This window comes from Phalacrocorax carbo, chromosome 26, assembly GCF_963921805.1.
Source record: "Phalacrocorax carbo chromosome 26, bPhaCar2.1, whole genome shotgun sequence".
Lineage (NCBI taxonomy): Eukaryota > Metazoa > Chordata > Aves > Suliformes > Phalacrocoracidae > Phalacrocorax > Phalacrocorax carbo.
The window spans coordinates 2,974,109-2,989,329 of record NC_087538.1 but is presented as its reverse complement, the minus strand read 5'-3'; positions in this window follow the sequence as shown (position 1 = coordinate 2,989,329).

Below are 15,221 nucleotides of genomic sequence, written 5' to 3'. Positions count from 1 at the left end.
GGGTCTTGTGACTGTGGAAGCAGGCTAGAAGACCTGGCCCAACTCTTTGCTGAAGCTTCTGGTAGCTGATTCTTCCTTTCCTTTACTTGCAGCCAAATGAGGTAGAGCAGGGTAAGACTGTCTTGACCACGATAGGTCTAAAGACCTCGCAGGGCAGCCAGAAGGAAGCTGTTGAATGAGGCCTTCGCTGTGGCACTACTCTGTCAGTAGTCAAATGCTAGAGAGGAGAAGGCAGCTCACAAGCAGGGGATGGTGCTGGGCCGGTGGGTCATGGGCAGCCGTAGTCGTTGGCTATGTCCATGTTGGCCTCCCTCTGCACAAAAACCTGCAGCTGGCCCAGTGACCCCTGCAGGGCCGCCCACTCCCGCTCCTCCTGGGCCCCACCCAGGGGCCCCCCAAAAAAGCAAAAATCCTGTAGTGGGAGGGAAGACTTAGTTTTAGTTAGAAGGAATTAAAGTCAATGAAAGGCAAAGCAAACGCATCCCCTTCTCGTTTGCTCTGCGTGTACCTGCTTTGGGCTGTGGGTAGGCGTAGGGAGGGTGGAAGCCTTGCCTCTCTCTTGACAAGCCCCTCTCTCCCCCTGGAAAAGCACTGCAGCCTCAGGTGCTTCTGGTGTTGGAGGCACCATTAGCTTTCTTCTGAAAGCCAACTCAGCTCTTGGTCTTAAGTGTGGGGTTTGTGTTTTGGCTTTTGTTTTGTTTTTGAAGACAGATATTTCTGTATGCTTTTCAAAGCAGAACGTGGGTCATGGTGTGGTAGGAATAAATCACTGGAAAGCTTGCCAATTATTGTTGAGCCGTAAAGCAGCAAAACCAAATTTAATTAAGGGTTTTTGTAAAAAGGATGCACAAAAGCTTCCCTTTGAATATTTCTTCATTGTCTTGCTCTCATGTTAGCTGTCAAGTTAGACTCTTGCCTGCAGGCCATATAATAACTGCTTCCTGAGAAAATACAAGAAGTAATTAATAGTTCATGAACGGTTGTGCCTCAGTACTGGTCGATGCTAGACTGTATAATGCCAGACTCCAAGAGGGAGCTTCCCTAGTTTCTTGATTGCTTCTGAAAAACCACAAAATGAGAGTGGCTGTGCCTGCCGTGAGAGAACATAGGCCTGTTTTGCCATGTGCCAGAAAGGGTGGCATATGGAGCATGAAGCTTCCAAATACTTGATCAGGCTTCCTTTTTAACAGAACTAGGTACAAAAAGTACCTAGGGAAGGGAAGCTGAATCTTCTGGTAAGACTTGCAATGGAACGAAGGTGTCTTTCTCAGCTCTGGGTGTTCCTCTCCAAAGGCACATTTTCAAGAGCTTTTGAGTCAGTAATGCGGTCATGTTGTATGTGCTTTCCTAAACATATAGAGCAGGAACGATTCACTGGCGTGAGGAATCAGCTTCTGCATGTAGATGGTTTTTCCTCAGCATCTGATACAACTGCGCCTTTGAATTCTTCGACTACGTTAGGGCCTAAAGCACAAGAGCATTTTGCAAGGAAGAGTTTTAATCTCCCTTCTGAGCAATTTAGTGACGTCTTGCGGAGAGCTGTTCCGCTGACATTGTGAAATTTGGTTCTACGCTTTTGAACAACTGAAGACATAATAGGCAGTGAGTCGCGTGTCTCTCTGAGAATGTTTTCCTAGTGTAAGCTTAACTGGGGCTTGGGGCATAATATCATTCAATCGGCTGGAAAAGGAACAAGGTGAGAGTTACCCTTTCTCCTTGTGGAACAACTGCCCTTGAGTCTGCATCCTCAATAAACACTGCTGAGTGTATTTCAGTACATCTGAAATCGAGAGTGTATTTCAGTACATCTGAAATCGAGAGTGTATTTCAGTACATCTGAAATCGAGAGTGTATTTTAGTACATCTGAAATCGAGAGGTTTTAAGGCAATGTTGCAAAGCCCTTCAAAATTCAAGGGACACCTGGAATAATAAATGGGAAATGTTCTTTTTTTCCAGGTCATAGACATTAAATATGTTCATCAATCTTTCTCTGTGAACTTGCATGCATATTTTTATATATTTCAATACTACTGGAAATTTTTCCGTTTTCAACTCTTTTTAATGGCAGTTCACAGTTATTTTGTATAAAACCAAGATGTTTCTGTTGACCCCACCTATTGAATATTTGCGTGATGTAATTATCACAGAATCACAGAATCACAGCTTGGAAGAGACCTCAGGGATCACCTAGTCCAGCCTTTCTAGGAAGAGCGTTACACAAGCCTCTGGTTGACTATTCATGCCATTTAACGTCACTCGTTGAAAGTGTGTGCGTGAGGTCTGAATTCAACCTTCGTACACAGGTGGTGAATAGAAGTTTCCCCAGTGACTGATTCAGAGCACGGAATTAAGCTCTCACTCTGCACTGCGCTTTGGAGGAGGAGCGGGTTTGTGCCCCTTCTCTGAGTGGAAGGTGTGCTGAGGGATATTTCGCCCTTAGGGAACCTGAAGTTAAGCCAAAGAATGTCGAGCGAGTCCAAAACACTGCTTAAGCCTTTGGAACATCCCGGCTATAGTCACTGAGGCAAATGAGTACTTTAGTTGAGAAACACTTATGCTGGGTAAAATGAGAGGGTGAGAGGCTTTTGCTGCTTCAAATAATCATGGAAATGTAATTTTAAATGTGGTTCTTAAGATGAGCTAAGTCTGCATTTCTTTTCTTAACAGGACCAAAATTTTGAGCCTGTTCCCAGAGTGAAAAAGAGCACAGGAATTCCATGGAGTTTCATGGTGGAGGTGAAAGATCCCAGCACAAAGGGTGCTGTGCTGACAAGCAGTGGGAAATATGCAATGCCAACTCTTGCTGCGTGAGTATGGAATGAATTGGACCGATCAAGAAGTGAACAAGAGAAACCATGCGCAGAAGCGTGAGTGGCAATGCAACCGAACTGGCCAGCGTCTGTAGTTACAGGGGAGGAAGCATTGTCATTGCGGCTTAACCTGAAAATCTGTGATGCTTTCTAATGCTACAGTAGGGTGGTCCTCCTGTTCGTGCCCCTGGAAGTTGGTGAAACTTGTGCTGTGCTAAGAAGCTGTATTTCTGCAAAAGATTTCAGTGGTGTTTGCAGTGGAGTTGTTCTCTTGGAAAGGCTGTTTTGGTTCTGTTTGATGTTGCAAAGGCTCCTTGCAAAATTTAACAGATTGCCACTGGACTGAGATTTCCTCCCTCTGACTTTTATGAAATCCCATGTGTGGAACACACAGAAGTTTTCCCGTGGCTGTAAATTAAGAAAATACTACTGTGTGCTGAGAGGAGTGGCTGTTTTAAAATGCACTTGGTAGCACTTCTGTTGTGCTGCCATGGATCCCCTTTTGTAGAAGGTGTAACATAGACTTCTTCCATTTCTAAAATGTAATTACTCAGCGACTAACTTGATTGGAGACTAACTTGGTGCTGAGCCTGCCATTTACATTTACCGTCTGGTGAAGGAGAGGTGGGATTAATTTCACCTCATTTCTAGCTGTCAAAAAATTATTTTTCTAGTTTGAGCTAGTTTCTTGGTTGATCGAACGAATGCAGAAGGAAAATTCTTCCCCCCTCCCTCTTCTAGGGTTGTGGCTGTAGACAAGTAGTTTAAACCAAAGGCTTACGTTGCAGAAGGCTAATGTGGAGTGAGAGAATTCCATCTGTTCTCTTCCTTTGATAAAATCCAAAGCTTGGAAAAGTTTTCTTTGAGCCATCTTTAAACTTTTCTCTCCCACCAGGCCCTCTCCCCCTCCAGGGAAGCTCCTGTGCGAGGAAAGAAGGAAAAGCCTCCCTTTTTGCCAGAGGAGCCATCGCCCTCTTCTTCCTCCTCATCCTGCTCTGGTGATCCTAGTCCAGATGAGTTGTTGTGTCTCATTTGTGAAGATGCAATGTCCGATGCCGCTGTTAGTGCCTGCTGTGGAAACAGTTCCTGTGACGGATGTAAGTGCAGCTCCCACGGTTGTTACTTCAAAACATCACACCTGATCTTCTGAAAGCAGAAAGAGGAGATCAGGGAATTACTTTGTCACCAGTTCTATTTAAGACTTAAGCAGAGCCTGAACAGGAAAGGACTCTTCTCACTTAAAGGGAAAAAAGGCAGGAAGCTTTTTTCCCTTTTTACTTATGTAGTTAAATCCTCTTGACAGGTGGAAGGAGGAGTTTGAGAAGAGAGCCTAACTGCGCAGGTGATTACAGTATTAGATATCGAACGCGTTTGGTTTGTCCCCAGCCCTTTCCCTCACACAAAATTATAGAGCCATCTCTGGTGCCTTCCTGTGGTCTGCAGCCAACGGGGAGCTGGGCATTTAATCCACACTCCTCTCCACGGGAGAGGTGGTTAAAAACTTCAGAGCTGTGCCGGTTGTAGCTGGGATAGAGTTAATGTCCTTCAGCGTCGCTGGCAGAGTGCTGAGGGCACACTGATGTTTCAGCTGCTGTTAAGTAGCGGCTCCGTGTCGCTAAGTAGCGCCTCTGCTAGTCAGGGGCCTCTCCAGCTTCCCGAGCTCTGCCTGACAGGTATGAGTGGCCGCGCCAGGGACCCCTCTGCCCGCCCAGCTCCATCAGGGGTGATGCCCAGGTGCGAGGGCAGAAGGAGGCCCCGAGCCGTGCGTCAGTCGGCCAGAGTGAGTCGGCCAGCGTCAGTCGGCCAGCATCGCCTGCCCGCACTCAGCTGGCTGGCGTCAGTCAGCGTCAGCGTCTGTTGTCGGGAGTCAGTCAGGACTTAATCCTGTCGGCACCGCTGACCCCCCGTCTGGGGTGTGGGGCTGAGCGCGGTGGTTCAAGTGCCGCCTTAGGCCCGTCAGTCAGGGTGGCTGTGTCAGCCTTGGCTGGCAGCTGTCACCTGCGTTTGGGCACACGGTGCCGTGTCCTGCTCTGCTGAGGGCGGCTCCTCGTTCCCTGCCTGCTTCAGCTCGTTTTCCTGCTTCCACGTGCCTGGGCTTTGCTGGTTTAAGGCAGTGAAACGAACTTAATCAGGCTTCCCTTAACTTTGTGTCTTCTGCCTAGTGAGCCGTCGGACAGAGCTTTGGAGGAAGAATGGTGACAAGCCCCTGCTGGTGGGGTGGTGTTTTACTGGTGTGGAGGAGAGGATACTTCAGTTGGTGGGAGCGAGTGCCCAAACCCCGGGGCCTGTCGCGTGGGCTGCCAACGTTTCCGCAGCTCCCCTCGTCGGGCGGCTGTTTGCAAGGGGTGTGTTTGAGCACTGGGGGTTCAGCAGCCGCCGGGCCCTGGCCCTGGGCAGCCTGCTCTGGGGGACCCTGCCTGCGCAGGGGCTGGACCAGCTGCCCCCAGGGATTCCGGAAGGCCTTTCTCTCCCTTGTGACTCCGTGACTCTGGAACTGGTGCTGCGAGGGGCCAGCGCTGTGGGAGCGCTGGGAACGTTGTCTTCCCTGGGCTCTGCCTCTGTCGGGACGGCTGCGTGTGCGCTCTGCCCTGAGACACTCGGCGCCTGCGCCCGCCTGTCCAGGTACGCCAAGCAGTGTGCAACAGAGCACACTTTCAGGAGTGACCTGAGGAGCTTTTGCTAGCTTGGCCGCGTTGGAGAGGGACTGCAGCTCCTGCATGCAGGAATAGTCGTGTTGGAGAATAACCCTAGGAGGCAGCTGGGTAAAGGGGCTCTAGTGTCAAACACTGATGTGTCTCGGGTTTGGGTTTGTTCATGTAAAGGGAAATGAAATCTGTGGTCTGCATCAGATACGGGATCGGGGCTGTTGGGGGCTGTATTTCTGGGGAAAATGTCACTGAGCCAGTCATTAATAGTAATTCAAAAAGCTCTATAATTGTGATCTTTCCCTGCTGTTGAACAAAGCGGATGCTGTTTTTCTCAACAGAGCATAGTTTTTCTTCCATTTCTTCTTCTTTGGCTTCTTCCCACTCTTTGTCCTCTTTCCTTAGACAATGTGACCCGAGCAGTGTCAGGCAATGGTGTCCCTTCTCTGACCACCAAGTAACGCTTCCCTGAGATCACTTTAGCTTCCACATCTGGCTGAGTGAAAGAATGACGCCCGTCAGCCTCAGCCTCCCTCCGTGCGAGAGTGAGCCTCTACGTGCACGAGGGAGTCCAGAGCTGACTGAGAGTGCCTTGGGTGCTGCCCTTTCTAAAAGCGAAGGGGTTTCTTGCAGCTCTCCTTGCAAAGTGAGTGTGTGGTTTCACACGTGCATGAGCTAGCAGGACGGCTTACGGCCACAGAATGGAGATGGGCAAATCCCCTCTCCTTCTCCCCGGTGCAGTGTCCTGCCTCCTTCCTTGTGCCGGCTTTTATGCTTGCTGGCTCTCTCTGCAACCCCGTTTCACTCTCTAAGCTGGTGGAAAGCTCTCTGCTCTTGTGGGTGCGTTCCCTGTCTGCCTGGGCAGTTAATGTGGCTCCTAAGGAGCTCTAAAACGTGTGCAGGTCAGGGCAAGCGAAGGCACAGGGATACAGGAGCAGAAGGAAGGAGCAGATGGAGAGATGGGGGCAGCAGCAAGGCCTCTCTTTTGGTGGCACTGAAGTGAACCTGGTTTGTGACATCACGTCTGCAGCTGCGACTGACCGTATCTGTAGCTTTTCCTTCAGTAAGCCCGTAACATTGTTGGCCTTTGAATCTGACTTTCATGTACTACATGTCAGTCAACGGTGACATCCCAGAACACTGACTTGGCTGGATGTGATTCTGCTCAAACATGTAATTTCTCAACTTGTTCTTTCTTATTTATTTTCTGGAGCTTTTTAATGCAAAGCTCACTCTCTGACTCGTGCCGCCTTGCTTGACTTGACTCCAGTGTCTTGGGCTTTTTCCCCGTGTTGTTTATCCTGTCAGTACCCCTGCGTGCCTTTTTGTTGGTGATCTCGTAGGCATCAGAAAAGCAAAGGATTCTGCTTTTGCTCTGCTGTGAGATCCAAACCTGTCCTGAGTGCCCTTTTGTTAAGGAAAAGAGCCGCAGGAGGTGGACGGGAGATTATTCACGGCAAAGGGATGAAAGTTCTGTCAATCTCAAAAATGTCGATGGCTGTCAGGAGCCTCTTTTTGCATTTTCTTCTCTATTCACAGTGAAGAATGCGAGACCTCGCGGCTCAGGTAACGAGCAGCCTGCTGCAGTTTCCCGAGGTGACCATTCAGGCTCTTGGGGAAGATGAGCTCACCCGAGGGTCTGTGCTGCGTGGGCGGTTTTCCAGAGGTGAGCCTTTTCCTCGAAATTGGGTCTTGCTGTGAAGTTGTTACTGCCTGGAGGTGACCTGAGGCACGGGGTCACAGTATCAGCTGTGTCAGGTTGGTGCTGCTCAGGTGCGTCAGGTTTTGAGAGAACAGAAAGGATGAACTATGACAAAATGATGAAAAATGTTAACATTAAAACATTAGTAGAGTTAAACTTTGAAAGGACAACAGCCTGCGCCAGTCTTGAGCTATTAAAATAACACGGGCAAGTCAGTGAGCCCTCCTCAACTTCTAATGGAATGAAAGGCAGTTTTCAAAAAAGTCCTGGTGTGGTTTTGGGCTGTATTTATTGGTACCATCATAACATCCCGTGCAGAACTAGTTTTTCCACAGTGTTAGAGAGGCAGCCTCCCCTGCTTTTTCTTTCCTAGCCTGACTGAAAACAGAAGGAAGAGGAAAGCCCTGTTAGGCGCTGCAGCCAGGTTTGCAGAGCATTTAATGGGACGCAGAGGAGTGTCCCGGGAGAGCTGCTGAGAGCGGCTGAGCAGATGAGGTAGCTGACTTTGTCGGTGATCTGAAGGTAGAGCCGGGGGCCTGGCTGGGTGTCCGGGCTTCTGCTGAGACCATGTAGAATCTCTCTGTGTGACTGTAAGTGCAGTAGTTGAGTTAATACTCCCTTTGTGTTGGAAGTAGTTCAGTGAAACTAAATGTGCTAACTTCTCTCTGTGATCAGCGCGTGTAAAAGTTGAAATTGGCTCCCGCAGTGCCCATTTTAAGGTAATTCCTTGTTGAAGTCCAAATCCCTGCCCAAAGTAGGCGTGTGTCGAGCAAAGTTAGTAAACTAGAAAAGAATTGGCTGAGATTTTGCCATATTTGAAGTATGCTTTAAGAGTTGTATTCTCGTATGTATTTAGATGATTTCTAGCAAAACCAAGCTGAATATGGTATAAAGACTAGAGACCAATCTATTGTAATCTTTATCCCAAACAAGCAGAATTCTTCAGTGCAGGAATGACAAGTCCAAATGCAAAATAATAAGGTGGTTCATTTTACGATGCATTGGTTGAGGATTCAGTGGGTGATTTTCAATAATCGACCCGAATTCGGTAAGCCTCTCTTGCTCTGTGAGGTACTTCTGTTGAAGCAAAGGGGCAGTGATTGTGATTTTCCCGTTGTTTTCAACCCTCTCTTGGGAGTTTGCTTTAGCCAGCCTTTTCTCTTCTTCCAGGGAGAGATGGGCTGGCCTGGCTGGCGTGTGGCCCTCAGCTGGAGGTCGTGAGCGCTGTGACGGGAGAGCGGCTCTCTGCACACCGTTTCAGTGGAGCCCGTGAGCAGCCTCCCACCATCCGCGTGGTGAAGGAGGTTTCCTGGCAGACGGGAACGGGGCTGCTGGTTGGCTTGAGAGAAGCAGAGGGAAGTGTTCTCTGCCTGTACGACCTTGGAACATCGAGCGTGGTTACAGCAGTAGTTCTGCCAGGAAGGGTAGGTGCTTTTTAATGGGGGAAACGTTGTCAGGTGCTGCATAACGCTGTTTCAGGAGCAGCTTTGGAGCGTCTCTTTGCTAGGACGTCCATTTTCTCTATTGTGTCATCATCCTGTCACTGCAGAGTGTCCAGTCGAGAGCACCTTGATGTGAAATTATGGGGTTAACGGTACCGTTATCCTTTGAGTTTGCTGAGAGAGTCAAACAAGTTTTCTGGTTTTACAGTAGAGCACGTAGTTACCTCATTCTCCACTTTGACAAAAAGGCCTTGAAAACTACCTTTTTTTTTTAGCCAGAGTGACAAAGAACTCGTCCTCACCCTGCCTTTCAAGTGTTGGTAACATACATGTCCTGAATGGTTCATTATGTCAGAAATACTGTCTTTAAAACATCTCAGACTTCCATGGCTGTGCTGTAGCTGACTTCGGCACATTCCCAGGAGTCTCAGACTAGCAAGCAGGTGACTTTAGAGCAAAGCACATTTTTCTGTTGACTGAGGATGGGAAAAAACAGGCTTCACTGCGTTACCTGGCAGGTGGTTACAGACTGACTTTCAGCCTGAAGCCCTTGAACCTCTGCTTATTGCATATGGTGCTTGTGCCGGTGGGATACTCTGGTGTAATGTTGCTAATTTTCCCTGCCTTCTCTAACCCATAAACTCAAATGACGTCCTTTCCCCTCGGCTCCTTATCTGAGTGTAGACAAGAGTCACCTTAAGGTAATGGAACATCAAGGTTCCCTCTGTCTTTACCACCTTAGAATCTGCGACAGATAAATACTTCCGTATTACTCAGCTTTCCAGAGCGTGGTTTGGTTTGACTTGCTAGAATCCAGGCGGGGTTTGTTTGTCTGTAGCGCTACAGTGTGACTGCTGGCAGTGAGCGTTTGTGTGGTGGTGATTTCTAACGAGCTGAGCTGGGTTGGTGCTCCGCTGTGTGGGTTTGCTGATCGTCCTGATAAATCTCAGCGTTTGAGATGGAAAGGCAAGCTGTGTGCTGGCATAGACGTGCAGTCATTCAGACTTGTAAAAGCAAATCTGAATTGAAAATATTAATGGTATTAAATTGGTTTATAACGGTTGCATGTTTCAGAGCTCTGGAATGGTATTTTCCCCACTCTTGCTGGTTTGTGTGAGGCAGAAGGGCAGCATGCAGAGTCAGGGAGCTGAGACAGGATTTCTGCGTTCGTTCCCAGAAGGAGCTGGCAGCAGTGTAGGAGAGCGTGCAAAGCCCAGCAACAGCCTAAGCATCTGTGTGTTATCTCAACAGGTTTTTTTCCATGCTAATTTCAAAGCACAGCACTATACCAGCTAGAGTGAAGAAAATTAACTCTATCCCAGCTGAAACCATGACAGAAACAATATAAAGTTGTCTCAAATACTGCGGGCACTTCTAGGAGTAGAATTCTTGTGGCCCAGGGGAAAGGTAAATTCTGTAGCAGATTGCCAGGCAGCGCAGTCACAGCAAGTGCTTGACACGGGAGAGGAGAGAACTTTGGGGCTTCGAGGTTTGGTCAATTTTTCCCCACCTCTGGGGAGAAAACCCAATATATTAAAAAAAAGGACTCCTTGTGGTGCTCACTGCTCTGTTCCGTTGTCGTGTAACAGGTTGCTGTTGATGTAAAGCTCCCTGGTGTCACTGTGTGACATTATGCAAGGAGGCTGAAGGGCAGCCCGTGTTCTTTTGTTGTGGAGCCTTAGTGCAGGAGCCCTCACGTGCTGGTGTCTCTGCTGGAGCCGTCAGGGCTGTCCCGGGAGGGGCTGCAGGTGCGGAAAGGTCTGTCTTCATCAGGGCCTTGTACTAAAGCTGCTGGCAGGCGGCTCCGCGTGTTACAGAGCAGCGTGCACTTCTCCTCAGCCGGAGCTGGCTTTTGGCGAACCAGCTGCTGGGCTTTTTGCCGCTGTTTCGGCACTGAAAACTTTTCTGCTTTCCCTGGTTGCTCTGTTGATTCTAAATGAGGACTGGTGTAACTTTCCCTAAGCTGGTATCTCCCTTCCGCTCTCTGTAACAAGACTCCCTTGCCGTGGCAGCGGTGTGTCTCCCCTGCAACTTGGCCGCTGCCGCGTCTGACTGAGAGCCGAGATTTGCCCTAGTACCTGTTTGGCAAAGAAGGCGTGGGCTGTATCCCAGTGCTGACGGGCTGGGGGCCGTGGGAGAGCGAGAGTGAGTTTGGCCTTTCTTACTCCAGTCCCTTAAATACGGTCAAGTTTCTTGCATTTAACGCATTTTCTGTGTTGTCTTTGAGTTAATGGTTTCTAAGTAGAAAATGGAACTTGGTAAGCTGTGATAATAGACTGCACCATTGCAGTTGGAGTGAGCTCAGCGAAATCCCTGCAGGAAACCCCGTAAACGGAAGGCAGTAACGGATGTTTGTACAGGACATTTTTGGGGGTTGGTTGGTTTGTTTGTTTTGTCTGGATATAATTGGGATCAATGCTGTGTTTTTAAGTCTGAGAACCCTGTATTTACTTTCTTGCTTCTGATGGGCTGATTCTGGCTTCACTTTTGAGTGATTTCTATTTAGCTTGTCAAAGAGCTTAAATACTAACTTGTAGTTTTCCTGTAGGTAACTGCTGTAGAGCCCATAACTAACCCCGGAGGAGCCAGCGCGAGGCCTTGGCACCTGCACCGGGCTCTGCAAGGGTTTTGTGGCGTGGCAGCGGTGGCGACAGATGTTGGTCATCTGCTTGTGGTGGACCTTGGTTTGGATGATCTCTCTTGCAGTCAGAGGGAGAATGAACCATCAGGTGAGCTTGCGGTTTCTAAACTTGAACGGAAAAGTAAGAAAACTTGTGTCTTTTAAATCAACAACACGCATCCCACTTTGAAGCTACTGCTGTGCAGACGTTTATGGCTGCTGATTACAGGTGGCGGTTTGACATCGTCTGGCCCTGAAAGGATTAAAAATGGGAGTGGCTTCATACTCCTCCTAAGGTTACAAATACCCCCTCCCACCAGGGTCCCTCTGTCACGGTGATTCTCACCAGTGAGGGGTAGGAATCTGACCATCTGAGTCGGTGCAGCTGCCTGACAGGAAGGTGTGTCGGACGTGCCCTGTTTCCTGGGAATGTTCTTCTGCTTCTGTTCATTGACTTGGGGCAAAGTTGAGGCTTGTTTTTTAAAGTAAATATGCCTTACCAAAATCCCTGCATTTCACCAAACGGAACCTGTACTTGGTGTACTCGGATTGCATACGCTGTTTTTGCTCTTACAAGAGTGGCCTCGGGAGCTGGTGTCACTTCAAGTAGCTTCACCATGAGGCCCAAACTCCTGATGTGCAGAGCCCAGGAAGAATTTGTCTATGGAGGTTACGCTTTCACCTGGTTTTGAAATAGGAGCGAGGATACCTGTCCAGTCAGAGAGTTCCTATGTGCTCTGAATGCGTACAAAATGGGAAGAGCAGACAAAGTATTGCATCAATGGGTATTTTGCCGGGGACGGTAGAATTAAATCTTACATGTTGTCACGTCAGTGTTTCAAATGCAACCTGAATGGCATAACACATTCCTTTATTGTGTGGTTTTGTGCGTGCAGGTCTAACAGTTGTCACTAGAGTTGCTGCTGGCGTTTCACAAGGAAGAGCAACCGTGACCAGAGCAGGGAGACATCTCTGCCTTCAGTTACAGTGTCCTTCAGGAACAGCAATATCGACCCTGTGCTACATCAGCAGAAGCAACCAGCTCGCCGTGGGTTTTTCCGACGGCTCCCTGTCACTGTGGAATATGAAAACTCTGCAGTGGGAGTAAGTCGGCCTTTGCACTTGGTCACGCCTGGAGGTGCAGGGCTCTCAAGGCTCTGCTTGAGGAGGAAGTCTGTTAATTTAAAGAGCCCTTTTTCAGGGAGGGAAATGTGGAGTGTAATCTTGGCCTGTTTAGGAATCCCCTTCTGAAGTAACCATTGAGCCATACCTGGATTCAGTGGGCCGCCTTCTGCCCAGCGGGCTGGGATTGTTCTCCTTATTGTGCCCGTGGGCTGAGGAACTGCGGAAAGCTCCCTTCTCTGGGTTCTGTCAAGCAGTTAGGGTGTGAGAGAGCTGCTTTCCATAAGGCAGTTTGTTCCACCAGCAGTATTCAGTGACAGCAGGAGTTGTGTGTGTTTCAATGAAAGAGACTGTAGACATTATTTCTCAGAAGCAGCTCCTGCAATGAGGGCACCCATTGAAAGGCTGAAGTATGTTAATGATGGGATTGTGGTGATCATATTCTTTAAAGCGTCCCGGTTGAAAGGAGTGAGACATGAAGGATCAAGAGCTGATCTGTGGCTGAAAAGACATTCTCTCCCACATTTCAGCCTCGACCAAAAGAGGGGACTGACCCATGCCAAGGCAGCGATGCATGGGAATGAAAGTCTGCTTGGAACACTTGGAGGGGGAATAAGGGTCATGTCAAGGGATAAGCAACAGAGAAATGAGGGAGATGATTTCAGCTCTGCCAAAGAGCAATCCCCCCTGGAATATCTGACCCAATTCAGATAGGGATTCACGTAAGCAAATCTGCAGTGACTCACCGGGAACTATTGGCGGCATGAATAGAGAGTGGAGGGATAGTGAGGTGGCAAGAATAGATTGTGAAGGTGCAAGGAAGGTTCAGAAGTCTGGAGGAGAAAGGCTTTAGATAGTCCAAGTAAAGAAACAAGACACTACTGGTGTTTGGCGCTGTTTTCAGCTTGTGCAGAAGAGAGGCTGCATTTTCAGTTCAATATTGAAGCAGGCGACAAGAGTAGGAAGAATCTTTTGCCTGGCAGCTGAAGGAATCTTTCATGTTCCTGCTCCGCAGGCAGAGGAGGAGATAAAGCCAGGTTATTGCCCGTGCTGGACAGTAATTTCCTCACCTCGTGGCTGTTGCATCAAAAGCAGTCGCTCCCGTGACTCCCTTGTTTGAGACGGGAGTGTGACCTTCTGTGCCTTGAGGAGAAGCACGTCAGGGGCTCTTTGCTCAGAAGATGCTTCTCCCCTTCTACAAACAGGCAGGGCCACCAGGCTCACCTGCTTTCTGTTTTTGTTAACCCTGCAGGCACCACTGTCAGCTTGAAGGAGGAAGGATTCCTGTCTGCGCCGTTACTTTTCAAGAGCCTGAGCACGATCCTCGCAACTGTTGCTACTTGTGGGCTGTTCAGTCGACGCAAGAAAGGTGAATAAAAGCTTACTATCGGCCACTGATTTTTTTTTTTTTTTGAGTATTTGTTCACCTAGAGTTGACCCACGTGTATTTGTTTTGTTGAATTAGCCGTGCAGGAGATTCTCTCCGGTATGGAAGGGGCTGACGGTGCGATTTGTACAGGATGTAACAGGGATGGAGAGGGACCTACTAGTTCCTCCCTGCTGAAAGGCAGCAAAGCGACAGTGGCTCTATTTCTGTGCTGGCATTCTTCAATGGCTTCCTTTGTTTCCTGATGACTGCTTCACGATTTGCTTGATATTCACACCGTGGTATTAAAATACCATGGAGCGCAGTGGAGGCTGCAGCTCCAGAGCACTAACGGTGCGGATCCACCAGCCTGCTGCCCCTAAAGGAGGAGGTGACAGCATGGCCGGTTCCCTGGTGCCAGCCTGAGCCTTGGTGAGCCAGCTCAGCTCGGCTGGCAGGGAAGGTGTTCAGCAGCCAAGTCGGTGGTTTCCTGCTGGGCTAATGACTGAAAGGAGGGTGTGGAAGGTGCCGTGTGTGCAGGAGAGGGACTGGAGCTTTGGTGGGAAGGGAAGGGGAGAAAGATCTGCCCCTTTCAGCATCAGCAAGCTATTTACTCAGCTCGGCTGCTCATGGAGTGGCAATCTTTTTCAGTTTGACTGTAAAGCAGTTTTGATTGCGAGCTCTTCAATGCCAAGAACTGTTCCCAACCATTTTTATTCCATAGAACATCTTGAAGCTTCCAGATTGTATGGGTAGCCTTTGCCCCAGAAGCTGTTAGTGTCCAAATTTCCTCCTTTGTGGTTTAGTGGCTAAATGTGACCAATTCTTGGGTTTTGGGAAGGGCTGTTTTTCTTTTCAGTGAGACAGTGCTATTCAGGAAACCTCAGCCTAGACCTAAGGAAAGGGTAATGAGGACTATAAAGCAGCTTTGTAACCAAATGTCATCATTTGTACCTTTTCCAGTGAAGGCGATGCCGTGAGTTTACATCTGTTGCAGTTAGCGTTCGCAGACAGGAGGCGCTTGGCTTCAGGACAAGTCATGTACGAGGTAAGACGTGCACGTCCGTGAAAGGATGGAAAGAGTCCTTTTCCCTAAGGGAGTATCAGTGAAGTTGGCAGGGGGAATATTGACCATGACAATTCAGAGATGACTTAAAAAGAAAGAATCTTTTGCTGAGTCTTCCCGGGCACGGCCTTTGTCCATACTTTTTGAAAAGAAGTCGTACAATTTCATACCGCCGTGTCGTGTGTTCCAGCCAGGGCCGTCTGCAAAGAGCCCGTATAAATTCAGTTCCTGAAGAGGCAGCAGCTTTTACAAATAAAATGATTCTTCATTTAAACACCAAGTGAATGGCCTGTAGGAAGAGAAGACAGGGCTTTGAGTAGCTCTGTTTAACCAAACTGCAGAGTTGAATAAGGTTCTGTCTGTCTCCCTTCCTTAAAACACGGGCGTACAGCTTTATTCTGTTCCGGTCTTCAGGTTTAAATTCTTGTTTTCCCTTTGAGCTCTGTC